The 23,056-nt window shown below is 39.7% G+C and overlaps 1 protein-coding gene across 6 annotated transcripts in view; it reads right to left on the bottom strand.

Moving 5' to 3' along the window:
• maco1b (macoilin 1b) overlaps positions 1-23,056 on the bottom strand; it is a 108,544-nt gene that overhangs the window by 57,155 nt on the left and 28,333 nt on the right. The window lies entirely within an intron of this gene.

Genomic DNA, 23,056 nt, shown 5'->3' on the forward strand with positions numbered 1-23,056 from the left:
CTTCAGACAACGAATTATATTTTTTAATGCGCTGACTTTGTCATCAAGTGAACAGAGTTTAGAAACTTATCTATTTATCAGACCACTATCAAATTGCATAGAAACAATCAAGTCCAAGTAGTCCATACAAGCAGTGGTTCTAATCCCAGCTGCCTGTTCGGTTCCTCTACCCTTTCCCTTCAAATATCTCTTTATCCTAATATTAAATGTTTGCAAGGCTGTCTGTTTCAACAATCTACTCTGAAAATGCATATTTGACATAAAAACATACTGTCCTAAATTTATTGAATTTAATCTTGAATCCATGTCCCTTAATAGTTTACTTATCCATACCTTCTCCGACCTCTTCATAACTAAACAATTCCATCAAATCATCCTAGAATATCAGGAATCTAAAGAACCCTTCATGTTTGCTTTTAAGACAGCAGATAGTATCCCAGTGGAGTTTCACTGCCTCATTTCCAATTCCCCAATCTGTTCATTCAAGATGTGGAACTCAAAGTTGCAAAAAGGTTCAGATTTTCCAGTGGGTATCTTAATTGGTTTCAGGCCTTTAGTTCCTCACCTTGATATGAATATACACGCAAATAATCTACACAGCAAATCTCAGATCAACTGCAGCATACATCAAAACTGAACCCAATCTGGCCTTCATATTTCCACATGCTCATTCAAGGAGGAATACAGAAGAAAAAAAACTTGCAATTATAAAAGTAGTCAGGCATTCAAGAACACTGCCTGAATTTCCATTCTTTAGTTTACAGACTGACCAACATCCTGATGGATTAACTACTTTTCTTGCTAAATCAAACTAACTGATTAAAATGTGGAACCTTCCCACTTTATAGAATCCATTTATTTTCTGTTTAATTAAAGACATTGGGAATTCACGTGTTTCTTTTGTCAGCCCACTGAATCTTGATAACAAAACAAGGAACTAGCTGATAGCAGTTAGCAACCCTGAGGACACAATGACCATGAAGAAACATGCTTTAAAAATGGTATCATCAAATTTTCTTCTGGTCTCAGAGGTGTTATAACTGCAGTGACATCGAACAGTTAACAATTTGACAACTAGATAATTTAAAAATAAAACTCATGTTCAAGAATCAAAGTAATCTTGACCTTTGTTGTTTCTGATAATATGCAGACTTAAACCTGGTGTCCAAACTTAGCACTTACAACAAATGTTTGTTTTTGGCTCTCACATTTTACACCTAAATTCCTGTTTTAATTGCCCAGATTTTGCTGCAAATGGAGAAGGAACTATTTGCACCATTCACAATGTCAAATAGTTGTTACTACTTTGGACTAATCAACAGAGGTAACCAGTTTTCAGGTATATGGCCCAAAATGACCTGCTGTCAAGGATATCTGTTGTATGAGCAGGGAATCTCAAAAACTAAATTTTAGAATCTTGCTCAAATGCACACATCGTAATAAATAGGAACAAATTACATTTAAAATAAGAGACTAGGAGAAAAACAAAAACTGCAATGTGTATCTCGTGTTAAAGGACAGAAACAAGATAAAAATATTAATTGTTTCTGAAATCTATAACTACAATTCTCTTCTGGGGAATGTGACTCCAAGCTTATAAAATTACATTTTCAGGGCCAGGACGAAACTAAGTAAATGTCACCTTTCACACTACCAAAATCTGCTATGCATGGTATTAACAAGTAGCTAGTCTAAATGAATGCCATATTAATTTTTGCACAGATTCCATTATTGAGCAATGCAACAGTACAGTGTATAAGTTGAGAATTACTGACAGTTCTGGGTTTCCACGTTTACCTGCACATGTGTGGATGCCAGAAGTTGCTGTCAGTTGTGAACTATAAAGTGACTAGTCTCAAAGTTGCTGTCACATCAAAATCAAGACCAAAAAGGTCAGATGATACGTTCATGTCTATTACAGGATAAGCATCAAGTCAACTAGCACTAGCGCTGATGCAACTGGAAAACAACAATTCTGCCAAAACAACTTGCACAGTATTGGGAAAAATAGATTTTAATTTGAATATAGTCAGAATTAGGTGGTGTTACTTCTGCACAAAATAAAACTGTGCTCTGTTATTTTGATAGTACTTTGTTAAACTACTCAAACTCACTTTTGTAAATAGTTGCTGTACAAAAAGAGTTAACCAATGGCAAAATATTTTCTTAAATCGAACTGGCTACAATACTCCAGTCTGATGATATAGTTTTCACTTAACAACAAAAATAATTTGATGACTTAAGATCAAGGAAGGAAGGGATGAAAAACAAACAATGATGGAATAATAATATAACGATGGTTTCTTGAAGCCAAGCTTTTGCAGTTCACAAATCCATACAATTGCTAAGATGACGACAGGAAGACACAAGCACACTATTTCAAAGTGTTGCATCTTCTTGTGACAGGAGTACTGATAGCCTTTCTCCAACTCAAAACCAGCATTAGAAATAAATGCATATTGCAGCATGCCAAAGACAATTCCTACCAAAAAGAATTCAAAGCTTTCTTTTATTTATTCATGGGATGAGGACATCGCTGGCTAGGGCAACATTTATTGCCCATCCATTGCTGTGGGTCTGAAGTAACATGTAAGCCAGACCAGATAAGGATGGCAGTTCCTTTCCTGAAGGACATTAGCGAACCAGATGGGTTTTTCATGATCATTCGACTCAATTCCAGATTTTTGTTGAATTTAAATTCCATTATCTGCCATGGTGGAATTCGAACCTGGGTCCCCAGAACCTGGGTCTCTGGATTAACGGTCCAACGATAATACCATTAGGCCATCACCTCCCCTGTTTTAACTACTTGCTTTCAAGCACTGCAAATAATGATACAGGTATCATTGGTACAAACAAAATAATAGCTGTAATCAAAACTGGTGTACTGGTCATGTTAGCTGAATATTCTGCATTTGATTTCATACAGGAAGCAGGTTTAATCAGCCAAGCTGAGCTGTGCGCTACCCTTTAAAAGGCAAGGAAGGAACTGAAAATTTAAGTATTGAGGTAAATGATTCAATCTCAATCTCAAGGTGTCACACTTTAGGTACAAAGCTGCACCTTAAGAATTTTTGCAATTGTGAATGATTAGGGTCCATTTATACTCTACATGAATCTCCTATCCCCTGACTTCATTCCATCCTATCAATGGATCAGAGATTCTTGTGTACAATATCAGCAGATAATCAACTTAATTAGATTAGATCTATAAATCTTCACAATGTGATTTAAGTAAATATTTCAATGTTGCTAAAGTTATTGGTTTCAAGGCCACAAAATTTGAATTCCAGCAAAAACTAATGCAAACTGCTAATATATTTGCGTGGAATTTAAATGTTATGAAAAGATCTGGACAGAAGAGGGCTGTTTAAAGATCAATGAGGTCGATGTGTTGAACCTCAGGAGATGGGAAAGATATTAAATGAACATTCTGTGTCAGTTTTTACTGGAGAAAGAAGGGGAGGTTAGAGAACTCAAGGTCATAAGTACTGATTTTTTGAAAACAGTTCACATAACTGAATGGGAATTGCTGGAGGTCTTAGAAAACAGAAAGATGGACAAATCTCCAGAACCTGATCAAGTGTATCCCAGACATCGTGCAAAGGTAGGCAAGAAATCGCACGGTCCCTAGCATAAATATTTGTGTCATTTATAACCACAGGTGAGGTGCCATTAACCACCTGGATGGTGGCTACTGTTGTGCCTTTATTTAAGAAAGGCTGTAAGAACAAGCCCTAGGAACTACAAACCTGTGAGCCTGATGTCAGTGGGCAATTTGTCAGAGGTGATTCAGAAAGATAGGATTTACATGCATTTGGAGATGTAATGACCAATTTGGGATAGTTGACATGGCTTGTGCAAGGGAAATTGTGTCTGTCAAACTTGATTGAGTTTTTTGAGGAAGTAACCAAAAAGACTGATGAGGGTAGAGACACAGTTGTTTAGATCAACTTTATAAAGACTTTGACAAGGTTCTGTACAGTAGACTAATTAACAAACTTCGATCACATGGGATTCAAGGTGAGCTGGTCAACTGGATACAAAATTGACTTGACAGTAGGAAACAGAGGGTGGTGGTGGAAGATTGCTTTTCAGACTGGAGGCTGATGACTAGTAGTGTTCTACAAGGATTGGTACTGGGTTCACTGGTGTTTGTCATTTATGTGAATGATTTGGATGAGAATAATAGGAGGCATGGTTACTAAATTTGCAGATGACATTAAAATTGGTGGTATAGTGGACAGAAGATGATTATCTAAGATTGGCTGAGGACTGGCAGATGAAGTTTAATTTGGATAAATGTGAGGTACCATTTTGGTAAAACAAAGACAAGACTTCATAGAATCGGAATTCCTACAGTGTGGAAATAGGCTCTTCGGACCAACTCTCTGAAAAGTAACCCACCCAGACCCATTCCCCAACCATATTATCCTATATTTACCTCTGACTAAATGCACCTAGCCTACACGTCCCTGAACAGGCAAAGGCAATTTAGCATGACCAATTTACCTGATCTACACATCTTTGGACTGTGGGAGGAAACCAGGGCACCTAGAGGAACCCCATGCAGACATGGGAAGAACTTGCAAACTCCACACAGACAGACAGTTACTTGAAGCTGGAATTGAACCAGAGTCCCTGGCACTGTGAAGCAGCAGTGCTAACCACTGAGCCACCATGCCACCCATAAATACTCAGGTCCCCTCCAGCAGGGAACGGAACCCCAGTATTCCACGTGACAGGAGGGCATACTAACCACTATACTACAGAGGACAGCTTACAATTAATGACAGACCCTGGTATTGTTGTTGAACAGGGAGATCAAGGAGTTCAGGTTCATAATCCTTTCAAAATCGCTGCATAGGTAGACAGGGTGGTGAGAAAGATGTTTGGCATGTTTGCTCCATCACTCAGACCTTTTTTGAGTTGGGACATCATTTTGTGGTTGTCCAGGACATTGGTGAGGCCTCTTCTAAATATTGTCTGCAGTTCTGGTCACCCTGCTACAGGAAGATATTATATTGTTAAATCAGATAAGGTTCAGAAAAGATTTACTAGGATGTTGCAGAGGAGGGTTTGAGTTATAAGAAGAGACTGGAAAGGTTGAGACTTTTTTCACTAGACTGTAGATGGTTGCTAAGTGACCTTATAGAGGTTTATAAAATGAGGGGTATAGATAAGGTGATTGACAAAGGTTTTTTCCTTAGAGTGGGGGAATTCAGAATGAGGGGGCATATTTTTAAGTTGAGGGGGAAAGGTTTTGAAAAGGACATGTTGGCAACTTTTTCTTTTAAAAAAACGTGTGTGTGTGGAATGAACGCCCAGAGGAAGTGGTGAATGTAGGTACACCTACAACATTTAAAAGACGTTTGGATAAACATGAATAGTGAAGGTTTGGAGAGTTATGAGCCAAAACACAGGCAATGTGACTAGTTTAATTTGGGAACATGGTCGATGTGAGCTCGTTGGACCAAATGTTCTGTTTCAATACTGTATGGCACTATGACTATGATTTTGTTTTATACTAAAATGATTTGCATCTGCATTAAATGTTCATTTTATGGGTATAAAAAAACTCACCTACAGTAAGTTCAACCAACTAGCAATAACAAGGCTCAAAGGCTTGATGTTGCATTATTGGAAATAAAATGACAGAAAATGCAGCTTAATACACAACTACTGCAAAACTTTTCAAGGCACTAAACTGATCACTTAAAATAGATTTTGTGGGACTAACTATTGTCGATTTGGCCCAATTTTGAGTTAAATCATTTAACAAAATTTAACGGTTTCCTTATTTTTAGTAACAGAGGCTTACTTTCATTAAGATAGCCTGACAACTTTAACTCAGAGAGTAAGTAATGGGTAATCATAGCCAAACTGATTACTACGCAACACTAGAAAGCCTGACTAGCATTTGCCAGTCTTCACTGCCAACACAAAAAAATTAATGAAAACATTAAATCTCATTTTGGCTTGATTCACAAAAGAATTTTCCAATTCAGCTAATTGCAAGGAAGATCAATTCACAGATGGATAAATTCCTAAGTCATCAACATGAACAATTTATTCATTTTTTGACAAAATACATCCACTTATACTCTAACCAACAATCATCGAAATCTCAAACTGCTTGCGGTGTTGCAACATAACCACAACGAACAAACTTCAAAATTAATCTTTTGGGTTTGATGGCAAATACAAGAGTTTGCATCTGTACGATTCCTTTCTGCGTACAGAAAATGCCACATTACAACAGCAAAATAATAGTTAAATGTCAATTTAAATCAGGAAAATAAATTTCAGAGAACACTTCCGAAAACCTCACATTTGCAAGCTCAGCTGTAACATGACTTCAAACTTATCGTTAAATGGATTGAAGAACAGCTTTTACAAAGATCCACAAACACTGAACTTGCACTCAAAAAGCAGATACTATATTGCAAAGAACTTTGATATCTCAACCAACTAATCAGATCTAAGCTGTCCAGTCCTGCCACATCCAGTCACGAATGACAGTAGGCAATTATGTAATTACTAACTGGAGAAAGCATTTCCTTAGAATATTCTCAGTGTTATGAAAGCCCAGCATATGAGTAAATTGGCAAGCTTGAAGAATTAGCAACCATCTTTAACCAAAAATGTCAGTTGGGTGATCCATCTCAGCTTCTGCCCAAGGTCACCAACATCACAAGGTTAAAGGCTTCTTTCAAGTTTGATTCATTGCAGGCGATGGTCAAGAAATATCAGAAAGTACTGCAGAGTCCTTCCCCCAACTAACTACAGGTCATTCCAGTATAATGCATATTTTGTCAACACAAATTGACTATGACATGACTGACAAATTGTGGGCATAGTTTGGTAATACAAACTTTCTACTGAACAGGTATAGCGATTTTCTAGTGCAAGGTTGCAGAGGAAACTAACTGTCTTGTTATAGCAGTGTGACCAGTTTCTTAACTCACCAAAGTCTGCCCATTGTCTAAAATATGCAAGTCAGTAGGGATGGAACACTCCTCGCTTGCATAGATGAGCTCCAACACTCAAACTGCTCAACACCAGCAAGCACAAAGTCCACTTAACCAGTATTCCATTCACGAACATTAACAGAGACAGTGTTTTCAGGATGATAGACAGTGATGAGCAGAGTTCTGCACGGTTTAGTATTGGGACCACAACTTTTCATTTTATACATTAAATGATCTGGGCGAAGGAACTGAGGGCATTGTTGCTAACTCTATAGGTAACAGAGAGGTGGGGGGATAGGTAGTATTGAGGCGGTAGAAAGTCTGAAGAATTCAGACAGATTAGGAGACAGGGCAAAGTAGCAGCAGATGGAATACAACAAGGGAAAGTCAGAGGTTATGCACTTTGGTAAGAACAACGGAGGTGCAGATTATTTTCTAAACGGGGACAAGCTTCTGAAGCATGAAAGAGACTTGGAAGTACTCATTCAGGACACTCAGGGTTCAATCGTCAGTTAGGAAGGCAAACAATGTTAGCACACATTTGAAGATGGCAAGAGCAGGGATGTACTGCTGAGGTGACATAACGCTCTGGTCACACTGCATTTGGAATAGAGAGAGCAGTTTGAAGTAACACCTATTCTGGTTGGGCAACAAATGCTGACTTCACCAAGAATACTCACATCCCATGAAAGAACTTTTAAACAAACAGATCTATCAGATCAATCATTTCACTTTTGTTAACGGATGCTCAACTACAGTGTAATCATTAAAATTAACAACCACTGGGAGTTGCCAGAGTTTAGCAGCTGCCAAGATATTGAGCAAGACACTAAACAGGATGAACAGCATGGTCACCAGCAAGTTTCAGCTTGCTTATGCTACATTTTGCAGCCAAGTCCCAGCCAAAGACTAACTACATATATCACTGTTAGATTCCTTCCAACAAAGTCAACAGTTTAAACTTCAAATAGAATAAGTTGGGAAAATAGATTAAAAGATAAAACAGGAGATAAACTGTGGGAGGCAGTTAAGGTATTATTTCATAACTTCACAGTAAAGGGTTCTTTTGAGAGAAAGGACCTCTACGAGAAAGATGAAGTATATAAAAGTTAAAGAAAATGCATAAAAGGTTGAGGAAATTAGTGGCAGATGAAAAGACTGGTACAGCTTGGAAAACAGATAACAGATGATAAAACAAAATAAACAGGAGAAATAGATGAAAGTAAATTAACAAAAAAACACTATTGCAAGAGTTTCATTAAGCATATAGAAATGATAAGAATAAATAATGTTGATTCCTTTCAGGCTGAAAATGGAAAATTAACAATGGAAACACTGGAATGGCAGAGACATTGAACAAGTGTTTTGTATCCATCTTGCAGTGGAAAACAAAATCCCAAAAACAGCAAGTGAACGGATTAAGAAATTTCAGACAATTATCATGGGAGGAAAACTTACTTGGCACATTAAGTGCTAAAGATTCAAATTCATGGGGCTGATGACCTGCATCCCAAGGTCTTAAAAAGATGCAGCTGCAGAGCTTGCGCATGCACTTACAGTAATTTTACATTATTTACTAGATTCTGGAAAAGATCCAGCAGATTGGAAAAAATGCAAGCTCCCCTAGTTGAGAAAGGAAAACAGAACAGAAAACAATAGGCCAGTCAGCCTCATATCTGCCTTTGCAAAAATGCTGAAGCTTGTTATTTAGCAACTAAAATATTGATCAGTCTGCTGTTGCCAATATATCAACAATTGCTGACTGCACATATGTACAACTGATGATGACTCTAAATACATGTACAGTTGGCAGTAGTGCTGTACAGCATAGAAACAGATCCCAATCCAACTTGTCCATGCCAACCAGATATCCTAACTAATCTAGTCCCATTTGCCAGCATTTAGCCATATCCCTCTAAACCCTTCCTTTTCATATACCCATTCAGATGCCTTTTAAATGCAATTGTACTAGCTTCCACTACTTCCTCTAGCAGCTTGTTCCATACAAGCACCACCCTCTGCAATGAAAAAGTTGCCCCTTTTAAATCTTTCCTCTCTCACCTTAAACCTTTATACTTAGCTTTATACTTCCCCCGACCCTGGAGGAAAAGACCTTGTCTTTTCACCCTATCCATGCCCCTCATCATTTTATAAACCTTTATAATGTCACCCCTCAGCCTTCAACACTCCAGGGAAAACAGCTCCAGCCTATTCAGCCTCCCCCAAAGCTCAAACCCTCCAATCCCTAGCAACATCCTTGTAAGTCTTTTCTGCACCCTTTCAGGTTTCACAACATCCTTCCTATAACAGGGAGACGAGAATTGAATGCAATATCTCAAAAGTTGGCTTAACCAGTGTCCTGTACAGCCGCAACATGACTTTCCAACTCTTATAATCAATGCACTAACAAATAAAGGCAAGCATACTAAATGCCTTACATAGATAGAACATAGAACAATACAGCACAGAACAGGCCCTTCGGCCCACGATATTGTATCGAACATTTGTCTAGCTTAAGCATCTATCCATGTACCTATCCAATTGCGCTTAAAGGTCACCAAAGATTCTGACTCTGTCACTCCCACAGGCAACGCATTCCCCTACCGTTAGCCCTGTATTCTACATTCTTATTTGTCCTTCCAAAATGGACCTCACACTTGACAGGGTTGAACTCCATCTGCCACTCAGCCCAGCTCTGCCTTCTTCACTATACGGTCTACCTACGTCTCCACTTTCAAGAAACAATGCACTCTTTGTTCAGTCACTCTCCCCAGGACCTTAGCAGTAAGTGTATGTGTCCTGCCTGATTTGCCTTTCCAAAACAGCAGCACCTCACGATCTGAACTAAATTTCATCTGCCACTTAGCCCATTGACCCATCTGGTCAAGATCTTGTTGTAGTCTGAAGTAACCTTCTTCCTGTCCACTGCACCAATTTTGGTGTCATCTGTAAACTTACTAACCACACCTCCAACTTTCACATTCAAATCATTTATATAAATGACAAAAAGCAATCAACCTAGCACAATCCTTTCGTTACACCCCTGTTCACAGGCTTCTAGTCTGAGAAGCAACCTTCCACCATAACCCTGTCTTCTACCTTTGAGCCAGTTCTAAATCCAAATGGCTAGTTCTCCCTGTATTCCATGAGATCTAACCTTGCTAACCAGTCTCCCATGAGGAACCTTGTCAAACACCTTACTGAAGTCCAGATAGATCACATCCACTGCTCTGCCCTCAATCCTTTTTGTCACTTCTTCAAATAACTCAAATCAAGTTTATGAGATACAATTTCCCATACACAAAATCATGTTGACTTCCTTTATCAACCCTTGCCTTTCCAAACAGATGTTGGATTCCCTCCAACTTGCCCACCATTGATGTCAGCCTCACCGGTCTATAGTTCTTTGGCTATTCCTTCCCACCTTTCTTAAATAGTGCTACCACATTAGCCAACTTCCAGTCTTCCGTCACCACACCTGTGGCCAATGATGCAAATATTTCTGCAAGGCCCCCAGCAATCACTTCCCTAGCTTCCCATAGAGTTCCAGGGTTCACCTGACCTGGTCCCAGAGATTTATCTGCCTTTGTGCGTTTTAATATGTCCAGCACCACCTCTTCTGTAATATGGACATTTTTCAAGACGTCATTATTTACTTCCCCAAGTTCTCTAGCTTCCTTATCCTTCGTAGTAAACACTGATGCAAACTACTTGTTTTGCATCTTCCATCCCCTTCACTTCCACAAACACACAGGCTTGCTGAGCTTCAAGGAGCCTTTTTCTCTCACGAGTTACCATTTTGCTCTTAATGCAGAATTCCTTTGAACTCTCCTTCACCCTATTCGCCAAATCTATGCCATTGTTTTGCCCTTCTGATTTCCCTCTTAAGTATACATCTACTGCCTTTACACTAAGGATTCACTAGATCTCTACTGTCTATACCTGGCATCTGCTTCCTTCTTTTCTTGACGAAAACCTTAATTTCTCTGGTCATCCAGCATTCCCTACACATACCAGCTGTGTGTGTCACCTAACAGGAACATACTGGCTCAGGACTCTGGTTGTCTCATCTTTGAAGGCTTCCCAATTTCCAGTTGTCCCTTTACCAGATAAGCTGAAGTTTATTTTATTTGGATGGTCTTATGAGGAGAGGTTAAGTAGGTCAGACTTTTACTCGTTGGAATTGAAAACAATGAGAGGTGATCATCTTGAAACATACAAGATTCTTAGGAGACTCAACAGAGTAGTTGTGGAAAGATAATATCTCCTTGTGGGAAAGTCTAGGACAGGAGGGTATTATCGCAGAATAAGAGGTCACATATTTAAGACAAAAATGCAGAGCAATTTATTCTCTCAGAGGGTAGTGAATTTGAATTCTTTACTGCAGAGGGCTTTCGCAGCTGGGTCATTCAGTATATCCAGATGGACAGCAAAGGGATTCTGGCTTAATGGGGATAAAACAAGAAAAAGGAGTTGAGGGTGATTCAGATCAGCCATTATGTCACTAAATGCCAGAGCAGCTCAATGAACTGAATGGCCTATTTCTGCACCTGTGGTTTCTGCTCTTGCATTTTATTTCTACCACACAATAAAAACTCTTCCATTAAAAGTTTATCCTTGTTTTATGCAAGTGTTACGATCGGCAAGTGCAGTCTTAAAATACAGTGCAAATATAGCTTTAAAAGGAAAATCATATCTGGAGGAATTTAGAGAACTTTGAAGATACAAATGAGCAGGGTGAATAAAAAGGGAACTAGTAGATGTAGGACATCTGGATTTCCAAAACGCATTTGATAATGTGCCACATGAAAGGTTACTGCACAATGTACAAGCTCTTGGCACTGGGTGTGATATATTAGCATGGATAAAGGATTGACTAACTGAAAACAGACTTGGATCATTTTCAGGTTGATAAACTACCCGGTAACTAGTTATGTGCCAAAGATGGTTTCAAAATAAGTTGTTTGCTTCTACTTTTTTGCATTTTCCAGTCAAAGGTCCCAGCCTACTTAACCACTACAAATTGTAGCTGTAGTGAAACAGTCAAGTTCAAAGAAACACTGCCTCATCTAAGTTGAATATCTCAAGCCTGCTAATTTTTTTCCCCCTCAAAAAATTGCATTAGGATGTAATCTTCGTCAAAGATGGGTTAACTGTCCAGAGCTCATGTCCAGTAACTGGGAACTTATCAAATGGCTTTTTTAAAAAAGTGATCTAACTTTTGCTACAGTCAAGATTATTTCATTCACTGCATAGAGGAATTTATTTGAGGAACGTTAAAACTGCATTTTGAACTAAGTCTTCACTTGACTGGGAGGAATAAAGAGGGCAAGGATTTGCACCACAAAGCTCTTGTGGCGAATGGCTGCAGTTCTAATTATAGATGCTACACACTGCTGCCACTGTGCATCAGTGGTGGAGTAAGTGAAAGTGGATGGTGGTAGATGGGGTGCCAAACAGGCTGCCTTGATGAAGTCAGCCATGTTAAAGATTGATAGAGCTGAAGTCATGTTTAAAAAAATATCTAAATTGGCTAATCAACCAGTTTTGTTCAGACATTTAACAATACACATTAAGAGCAAGTAGGACTTGAATCCAGGCCCAAAACAGAAATAGCTGGTAAAACTCAGCAGATCTGGCAACATGAGCGAACAGAAAGCAATATTAACATTTCAGGTATGACCCTTCATCATAACTGGGTCAGAGGGACTGTAAATACATAACAGGGGTTGGGATTAGAAAAGGACATGGAGTCAGATGGAAGGGGAGAGGAAGAAGGTTCCAGAGGTTATGGGCCTCTGTTGCATTCCTTAATGCTGGAAAGGAAAAGAAAACATTCCTGTTAGAAGGTCAAATGAAACAGAGGATGAGGTAGAACTGGGACATGTTACTACAGTTGTTATGGGGGATTTCAACATGCAGGTAGACTGGAAGAATCAGGATGGTATTAGACCTCAAGAATGGATCGCGGAGTGCAGCTGTGTGAGAAGCATCGTACACCATGGAGAGATCTGTGACACCAGGTAGACTCAAAACACAAAGGATGAAACTTCAGTTGAAAGGGTGAGTCTGAGCCAGAGGCAGTCACTAAGGAACGTGATCTAACTGTGGAAATGGGTTTTGGCAAATACCTTGTCAAACACAAGAAGTGGCAAGGCAAGCAATTATGGTGAAGAGAAAAAGGATTAAAAAAAAAAAGAGGTCAGAAGGGAAATCCTGTCAGAGAGGAGCAGAACCTCAGATGGGCATACCTGAAAGAGGTGGAACAGCAAGTTAAACACTAAACAAAAAAAAAAATTAAAGGACTGCGGATGCTAGGAATCAGAAACTAAAATAGAAATTGTTGGAAAAAAACACTCAGGTCGGACAGTATCTGTTAACATTTTGGGTCCAGTAACCCTTCTTCAGAACCTGTTTTTCCAACAATTTCTATTTGTGCTTCTGATTTCCAGCATCAGCAGTTCTTCAGTTTTCTTGACTCAGGCCTCCTAGCCCAGTGGTGGAGACCACAAGAGTCCCCTGTTTTACCAAATTTGTTGGAATTCTTTGAAAGGATAGCATTGTTGATAAAAAGGGGAGCCTGTACACATTCTATACTTGGATTTCCAGAAGACATTTGATAAGATCCAAATACATAAAAGCTTTTGTAAAGTAAAAGCTCAAGATGTAAATAACGTATTTGCAAAGACATGAGATGAGTTGACTGGCAAAAAATAAAATGGGCCTGTGAGACTGGCAGGATGTGACGTGCTGAGTGGAGCCCAACAGGACTGTGCTGTGGCCTTAATCATTTCCAATTTACATCAATTTTTTTTAAGATATGGACAGGGTATCTTAGCTAAATTCACAGATGATACCATCAAGGTAGAAAGTTGCAGATGAGTCATCAAAGGTCTTGCAGATGGAATGTGATGTCAGAAAACATGAAATCGTTCATTTTGTCAGGAAAAAACAAATAGAATATTACAAATCAGAATTCCAAGAGGAATTAAAGGGGCCTTGTGCATGAATCACAAACTTTAGGATGCAGGTACAGCACAATCACAAGGCTAATTGTAATGCTAGTGTTACAACACAGAGACAGACAGCCAAACCACAACACTAAAGTTAAGATCACCGAATAGGACCCCAATCGCTCCTGATCAGAGTTCATGAATAACAAATCTTGACTCAGTGAATAATCAATTCACGACACCCAGTCTGTAGCTTTAAGAGATTCAAATTTATTAACAATACTGTAACTTAATCCACCAATATTCATGCCTGGATGTATGCAGAGGACAGGGGCAGACGCACAGAGAAAGACAGCGAGAGTGAGCATGTATAATCAAACAGAATGGGAGCAGTTGATGAGACAATCTAGGGTGGAGTCACTTATGAGAAAGAGTTTAAAAGAGATGATTGGCAAAATTGAATAGTTCTCATGCCTTGGGGAGTTTAAGGAGATCTGATGACTCACTGTGTTAACATGTGAGGGAATTATTGACAAATCCATGAGGTCTGTCTAGTTTATATTTGCTTTTTGATCTACACTGCAGGGTATTCAATCACAGTCCATTACCCACATTTACTCATGTTAATTCTTGGTGCTAGAAATAAAGTTGGACATTTATTGTTAATTGTATTACTGTCCTAATGTTATAAATAAAATTTATTGTTGTTTAAAACTTCTGCCACACAAAGGGTCTCCCCAACTAAGACAGCAGTATTTGTGGAGATGAAATCCCATAGAACATAGAAGAATACAGCGCAGTAAAGGCCCTTTGGCCCTCGATGTTGCGCCGATCCAAGCCCACCAAACTCCACTAGCCCAATATCCTCCATATGCCTATCCAATGCCCACTTAAATGCCCATAAAGAGGGAGTCCACCACTGCTACTGGCAGGGCATTCCATGAACTCACGACTCGCTGAGTAAAGAACCATGATGGTTGTCACTCCCACCAGTGTTGTATTGGCCAGATGCACAGAGAAGAAAACGAGCACTGCAGATGCTGGAGATCAGAGTCGAAATGTGTGGTGCTGGAAAAAAGCACAACAGGTCAGACAGCATACGAGGAGGAGGAGAGTCGCCTTTTTGGGCATAAGCCCTTCAACAGGAATGCACAGATGCACAGAGGACAGGGAAGAGTGGCAAGAATGGGGTCAAATAAGTTTTTCAATCTTGTTGGTTCCTCAGTACAAACACAGACCCAGTCTAGGGGCTATACCCTTGAGGACTCGGCCAGGAGCAGCTAGTCAGGAGTGCTACTGCATCACTCGACAATGATGCAGTAATGAATATTAATGTTATCAATATCATCATTGAAGGTAGAGTTTGGATTCTGAACTAGTAGCATGTGGATTTGGTCTGTGTATGAGCGAGTTTAATAATTAACTGGTCAGTCTTTCTGGACATATGATTTTGAACCAATGTATTAGAAAGCAAGTGTCTAGGGTCCTCCTGGAGTGATGGTGGAAATATGTTTGTATTATGAATGTTCTACAATCTGAAAAAAAATAATGAAATGTAATTTGACTTTGATAAATCAAGGACTGATTTTATCCTTAAAACCCACACAATGGAAAGCTTTTAAATTCAGTTCGGAGAGACCCGGCAGCAGTCAGATGCAACAACAATTTCTCCTGGAGAAAGGAGTTAGTTCTGAAGAGTTAGAAACAGCTTACCTCAGTGCAAAGGCTTTATTTAAAAATTCCAGAAGAGTTTGGTTAGAACCCTGAAGAGGTTACTTCAAGCTAAGAAATTTTAGGCTCAGTTTTGTGAATAAAATCAATCAAAAGGGCATCAAGCTTTCGAGACAGTGGATTGAATGCAGTCAAATGAAAAGGTGCTTGGAACACAACCTCTGGCATTTGAATACCAAAAAAAGTGATGCTGTTAATAACAGCAGGATTTTTTCTGCTTTGAATTTCAAAATATTTCAAATTGTGTTACATATACCTACTGAAGAACCTCAATTATACGAGGGACAACCAAGAAGGGGAGTATTTCGTTCGGTTAAATCGAATTCCGAATAATCAATGCCGGATAAGTAGTTTTAGCCAAGCATTGGGACCTTGTGATCTTGCAGGTGTTGTGGAAAGATCACTCCATATTCTAGGAATTACCAGGAGACGCAGAAAATCCTTCACAAAGATAAACTTTTATTTGCAAAGAAAAGCGATAGCAATCAGACGGTATTTTTCCTGTTTGCCCACCAGTGCTTTGTCTTACTGCAGTTTTTTCAGTCCTCGTTCTCGCACTTATCTTATAGCATTAGCATAACCGATCATACTGGCTTGCTTTGTCTCTCTAAACGAATAATCGTCTGCAACCCTAGTTCACCACATTACACTTAACCTATCACATTACACCACCATCATGTTTCAGTGATTCAACTAGCTTATCACAGTACACTACCATTATCTGTTAATGGAGCTCTGCAATATGATCCTGTGCATGCATTACAACACTAAGTTAACTGCAAAACTGCCAAATTAACTTCCATACCAGATAATCTGATATTCGGATAATTGAACGCCGGTTAACAGATGTTCTTCTGTAGTTTGGTTTGTTCTTTAAGACGATAGACATGAGAGCAGAAATTAGGCCATTCAGCTCAGTCTACTCGGCCATTCAATCGTGGCTGATAGGATTTCAGACCTCATTTTCCCACTTTCTCCCACTAACATTTGATCCCCTTGACAATCAAGAACTTATTCATCCCCGTTTTAAAATATACTCAATGACCTGGCCTTCACAGCCTTCTGCGGCAAGAAATTCCATAGATTCACTGTTCTCTGGCTGAAGTAGTTTCTCCTCATCTCCATTCTAAAAGGTCTTCCTTTCACTTTAAGGTTGTACCCTCAGATCCTTGACTCGCCGACCAATGGAAACTTATTCCCAACGGCCAGTCTGTCCAGTATTCTGAAAGTTGCAATCGGATCTCCTTATATCCTTTTAAACTCTGTTGAGTATAGTCAGAGTCCTCAAACGTTCTTCATATGTTAAGCCTTTCATCCCTGGGATTATTCTCATGAACCTCTTCTGGACCAGCTCCACAGCAAATATAATCTTTCCCGAGTATGGGGCCCAAAATTACTCAATATACAAATGTTAGTGGGTGGCACGGTGGCACAGTGGTTAGCACTGCTGCCTCTCCGCGCCAGAGACCCGGGTTCAATTCCCACCTCGGGCAACTGTGTGTCGTTTGCATATTCTCCCCATGTCTGCGTGGGTTTCCTCCTGGTGCTCTGGTTTCCTCCCACAGTCCAAAGATGTGCAGGTTAGGTGAATTGGTGATGCCAAATTGCCTGTAGCGTTAGGTGAAGGGGTAAATGTAGGGGGTGGGTTGTTCTTCAGAGGGTCAGTATGGACTTGTTGGGCCAAAGGGCATGTTTCCACACTCTAAGTAATCTAATCGAATCAAGTGTGGTCTGACCAGAGCATTATAAGTACATCCCTGCTTTTATATTCTAGTCTTCTTGAGATGAATGACAACATTGTATTTGCCTTCCTAACTACCAACTCAACCTGCAAGTTTACCTTAGGGAATCCTAGTCCAGGTTTTTCTATGAATGGGGAGAAAATTTCAGAAATCTGAACTCCCTTTGCACTTCAGATTTCTGAAATTTTCTCCCCATTCATAATATAGTCCGTGCCTCTATTCTTCCTACCAAAGAGCATGACCTCACACTTTCCCACATTATAATCAATCCTTCACTTCTTTGTCCACACTCCTAATTTACCCAAATCTTTGTGCAGCTTCCTCACCTCCTCAATACTACCTGCCCCCAACCCACCTACCTCTGTACTGTCTACAAACTTAACCAGAATGCTCTCCGTTCCTTCATCCAGATCATTAATGCACAAAGTGAAAAGTTGTGGTCCCACCATCAATCCTTGTAGAACACCATGAGTTACTGGCTTCCATCCCGAGAAGGACCCTTTTATCCCCACTCTGCCTTCTGCCAGAAGCCAACCTTCTAACCATGCTAATGCCTGGTCTCTAAAACCACAGGCCCTTATCTTACTCAACACGGCATGTTATCAAAGGCCTTCAGGAAGTACAGATAGATAACATCCAATGGCTCTACGTCTAACCTGTTTATTATCTCCTTAAAAGAATTCTAATAGATTTGTTAAACATGATCTCTCCTGGATGAAACCATGCTGACTTTGCACTATTTTACCATACACTTCCAAGTATTCAGAAATCTCATCCTTCGCAATGGACTCCAAAATTTTACCAACTACAGAGGTTGGACTAATCAGCCTATAATTTCCAATATTTTGCCTTGCTCCTTTCTTAAACCTGGGGTGGGTGGGGGGTGTTACATTAGCATTTTTTCAGACCTGTCCCCCTCTCTGACTCCAGTGATATCTGAAAGATCACTATTAAAAGACTCCACTATCTTTTCAGTTATCTCCTCGAGAAGTCTAGGATGTAGCACATCTGGTCCAGGCAATTTATTGACTTACAGACCTTTCAGTTTTTTCTAGCACCTACTCCTGGGTGATAGTCATTCTTCTCATCTCTGCTCCCAACTCTCTTGAATTTTGAGTATATTACTAAAGCATTCCACAAAATGAAGGATCATCTTACCTTAATTTTTGTGAAGCAAATCAAAACTGCAGCATTGCATGCTTATGCTGCAGTGAAAGACCACCATAAAAGAAAAAAAAAACAAGGCAGATTTCAGTCTAAGATCTGACTGATCTGCTGAGATCGTAATAATGAACATTTAAGTCTACCACCCAAAGTACAATCTGGGCCCCTCTAGCTGGTGTTCAACATGGAGGTGCACAGATTCATAGGCGGGGGATGTGGTAATAGGATATTTCATTAGCCATATTTGACCTGATGCTATTAGACTCCACGAAACTTCATGGATGTAAAAGCAATGCAGATGACTCCTGCCAATTCCAGCCCTATTATATTGCATGTTGTATCATATACCACAGTGCCACCACCTCTAGTAGGACCACACTGCCAGATTGATAGGACTTTGCCAGGGTGGTGCTGGTGGCATCTGAAACTAAAAAGTGACTTGCGAGGCCATTTCAGAGGGCAACTGAAAGTCAACCACATTGCTTTGAGTATGGAATCGCATTAAGGGCAGAGCAGGCAAGGACAGTAGATCTGGTTCCCTAAAGGCGATTCATGTGAGCTATTTGGGTTTTTAGCATTATCAACAATGCTTTCTTGATCATTAAATATCTCTTGCCTTGAGACATCAAGGGGAGTATGTTGGAAATCAAGCCCCATGATTCTTGGAGTTGTCACAATGTAAAGAGTTGAGTCAAACTATTCAAAGTTGCATATTTACCTGTTGAACTTAGGTTTAAAACAAAACTCCAGGTTAATGCATTAACAAGAAAACAACTGCTTATTGCAAACAAATCTTTAACCACACCACCTCGGTCTCTCCCTCATTCCTTGCCATCAAATTCTTTAAAGAGAAACAAAGTTAAAAGCTCGGTACATTCAAAGACAAATAAAAAAACTGCAAAATTGGAAAGATGAATTTGAAATGGAAAATTCTGAAATGTACATGTGTATCATTCATAGCTTGAAGGGTATGCTAATGTTATATTCACTAAAAACTAAAATGATAAGCAAATCCTTCTCAATGATCAGATTTCTTCATCCTTGCAAACCAGCCTAGTTGTTCCCCAGGGTAAATGGAATGATCTGCAAAACATCAAAAACTAACATGCACCTATTATTACACTTCTAATTTCATCAAGATGAATGATCCGGTGTCAATAGCAAATATTACCAAGGCAGGAATATCAGACCAAATGGGCAGCAGGTTTCAGCTTCAACTTCAGAAAGACAATCCCAACTACACCACTTTTTTTCCTATTTGATTGGAGCTCAAAAACAGTCAATTTAAAGGCAATCAATACCTTCATGGCACACCCAAAGGTGAATTTATCTTACCCAGTTCCTAGAAAAAAAAGACTTACACCAAGGGGACAGCCCATCTCAGACTGGAACCCTAGTGTAACCCCAGTTGAAGTGAGGCTTCCAATTCAAATTTCTTACTGAAGACTGACTATTCTTCGTACTCAAAATCATCAAATCCCTCCAGTTTGGGAGCAGGACACTGAGCCCATTGAGTCCACACTGACCCTCCAAACAGCATCCCACCCAAACCCATACATCTACCCTAGACCTGTAACCCATGGTTAATCCATCTAGCCTGCACATTCCTGAACACTATGGGCAATTTAGGATGGCCAATCCACCTAATCTGCACAGCTTTGGACTTTGGGAGAAAAGCTGAGCACCCAGAGGAAACCCACACAGATGCAGGGAGAATGTCTGTGTGGAGTTTGCAGAGTCACCAGAAAGTGGAATCAAACACAGGTCCCTGGCACTGAGGCAGCAGCGCGAACAACTGAGCCATCATGCCACCTGAACGTACGAGCAAAGTTTCCAACTTTACTGCATCTAGGGCAAAACACAAAACCATGTTATTGTACATCTCCAGGATTCCAGAAATTGATTTGATGTTTACTGTATATTGAATTAAATATCAACGGGTAAGTGGTACTCTCAGATTTCCTGGCTATTTCATATTTATTCTCTAAAATACTGTATAACAGCTGAGATACATCCACAGAGAAAATACCGAACCTGAGGATGTTGTCAATCAGATTAAGCTATCTTAAAGTAGAAATCTTGGTTATTTCGCAGCTTTGCGAAAAATAAAATTACAGAGGAAACACTTGATATCAGCTTTAATGATATGCTTAGTCACATTGTGCAAATGGACAACACAATTGCTAGGATTGTTCCCTTTCACTCCACTACCTGTTAAGTCCACATCCCAAACGCTTGCAACCATTGACTAAATTTGTACATTTGTATATTTGTTGCATTTTTAAATCTTTGCTTTAGTTTTCATTGAAATGTTTCCTCTGATAGCAATAATGTACTGTTTTGTGGTATAAAATTCTTGAGGAAGCTATTAAAATCAGCAATAAAGACAACTTGCTTAGTTACTGGAGCTGTGCCTAAGAAAGCAATTTAATTTTAATCACAATGGTTTTCTCAGCACTTTAACAGTCCCTCTTCTGTCTCCAAACTTCCACGACATACAATTTGAAGGTGTTTTGTGACAAGAATGGGGCAGCTTCATACTCTGAAGATATTACAGTTACACAATGCATTGTGTTCACTTTATGTGTGCGCGATGTTGTTAGCTGGATGGGTGGTTTGCAATCCAGAGTGATGCCAACTGTGGAGGTTCAATTCCCATGCCAGCAGATGTCACCATAAAGGACTCTCCTTTTCAAGCTCGTCTCAAGTTTGGCCAACCTCTGTTTAAACTGCACCAGTCATCTCTCTTTAATGAGAGAGCAATCACATGGTCTGGCGAGACTATATAGTTTCTTTTTTATCTATATTTGCACATACTTCCACGTGAAAAAAGTTAACTTTCTTCTGTTTAGCTACTGTCACAATTACACCAGGAATGTCCTCAGCGTGATCCATGAACCAAAAGATTTGTATAACTTGATTGTATCTGCCCTTTTGAGTATTTTAATTTAAAAATAACAGGTCTATGCTTTAAATACAAAGGTCAGTTTATTAAAATAACATTCAGCAATATCTTAAGTGAAACATGATTAACTGTGCACCAAAAAGAAAATAAAAGATTGAAAAGATTAAAAAAGATACTTGAAGGCAAGATCAGTCTGAGATCATTGGAAAAACAACAGTTAAAGAGCAAAGTGAAGAGCATGAAACTTGAAATTAAATTCAACAGCTGAAATGGTTTCTGAGGTTCACTAAGCAGCGCATGCCTAAAGTGGACTCAGATGATCAGGATATGGACAACTGCAGTTGGAGGTGAGGGGTTGGGAGCGACACTGATTTGTTTGCCATTTCTGCAGTTATGACAATTGAAGGTTGCCTAGAGTCTCAGTCAAACAGCAGGTGATTTTTATGTGCCTTCCTCTTTGAGCTCTTTTTGGCCAAGAACCCACTCCCTGATAAAACTCAGAACTCCAGAGAGAGGCTATGCATACAATGGCTGCTTTCTGCTGGTCATATACAGATCAAACATATTGTCCTAAAACTAGCAAGTCATGTTTTCCAGTTAGTGACTAGGTTAGTCTCATCTGGGGCACAAACTCATCTGTTAAAAGCCTTTTTAGCCAATGGCTAAGATGCCTTCAAATGTTTTTTGTTAATGATTGCAATGAAGTTCTCCATTATATCCATCTTCTCCTTCACTGAGCAAGCTAATAATCTATGACTAGTAATACTTATGGCACACAGTTCCTAAAGTTGTTAAGTGGCAACATTCAATTCCAATCACAGAAAAGGGAAGGGCATCCTGCAAGGTTTAAAAAGATAACGCAAGCTATAGTTTGGAAGTAACTCAGGAGTAGAAAGGAGACAGATGTTCAGAACACCAAAATCCTCATTATCCACAGGAGACAGGAGCACAGACTTCGCGCTGTTATAGAGTCAGATGTACAGCATGGAAACAGACCCTTCGGTCCAACCCATCCATGCTGACCAGATATCCCAACCCAATCTAGTCCCACCTGCCAGCACCCGGCCCATATCCCTCCAAACCCTTCCTATTCATATACCCATCCAAAAGCCTCTTAAATGTTGCAATTGTACCAGCCTCCACCACTTCCTCTGGCAACTCATTCCACACACGTACCACCTGGTGTGTGGAAAAATAGCCCCTTAGGTCTCTTTTATATCTTTCCCCTCTCACCCTAAACCTATGCCCTCTAGTTCTGGACTCCCTGACTCCAGGGAAAAGACTTTGTCTATTTATTCTATCCATGCCCCTCAATTTTGTAGCCTCTAAGGTCACCCCTCAGCCTCCGCGCTCCAGGGAAAACAGCCCCAGCCTGTTCAGCCTCTCCCTTTAGCTCAGATCCTCCAACCCGGGAAACATCCTTGTAAATCTTTTCTGAACCCTTTCAAGTTTCACAACATCTTTCCGATAGGAAGGAGACCAGAAATGCACGCAATATTCCAACAGTGGCCTAACCAATGTCCTGTACAGCCGCAACATGACCTCCCAACTCCTGTACTCAGTACTCTGACCAATAAAGGAAAGCATACC

The sequence above is a fragment of the Chiloscyllium plagiosum genome, chromosome 27, assembly GCF_004010195.1.
Source record: "Chiloscyllium plagiosum isolate BGI_BamShark_2017 chromosome 27, ASM401019v2, whole genome shotgun sequence".
Lineage (NCBI taxonomy): Eukaryota > Metazoa > Chordata > Chondrichthyes > Orectolobiformes > Hemiscylliidae > Chiloscyllium > Chiloscyllium plagiosum.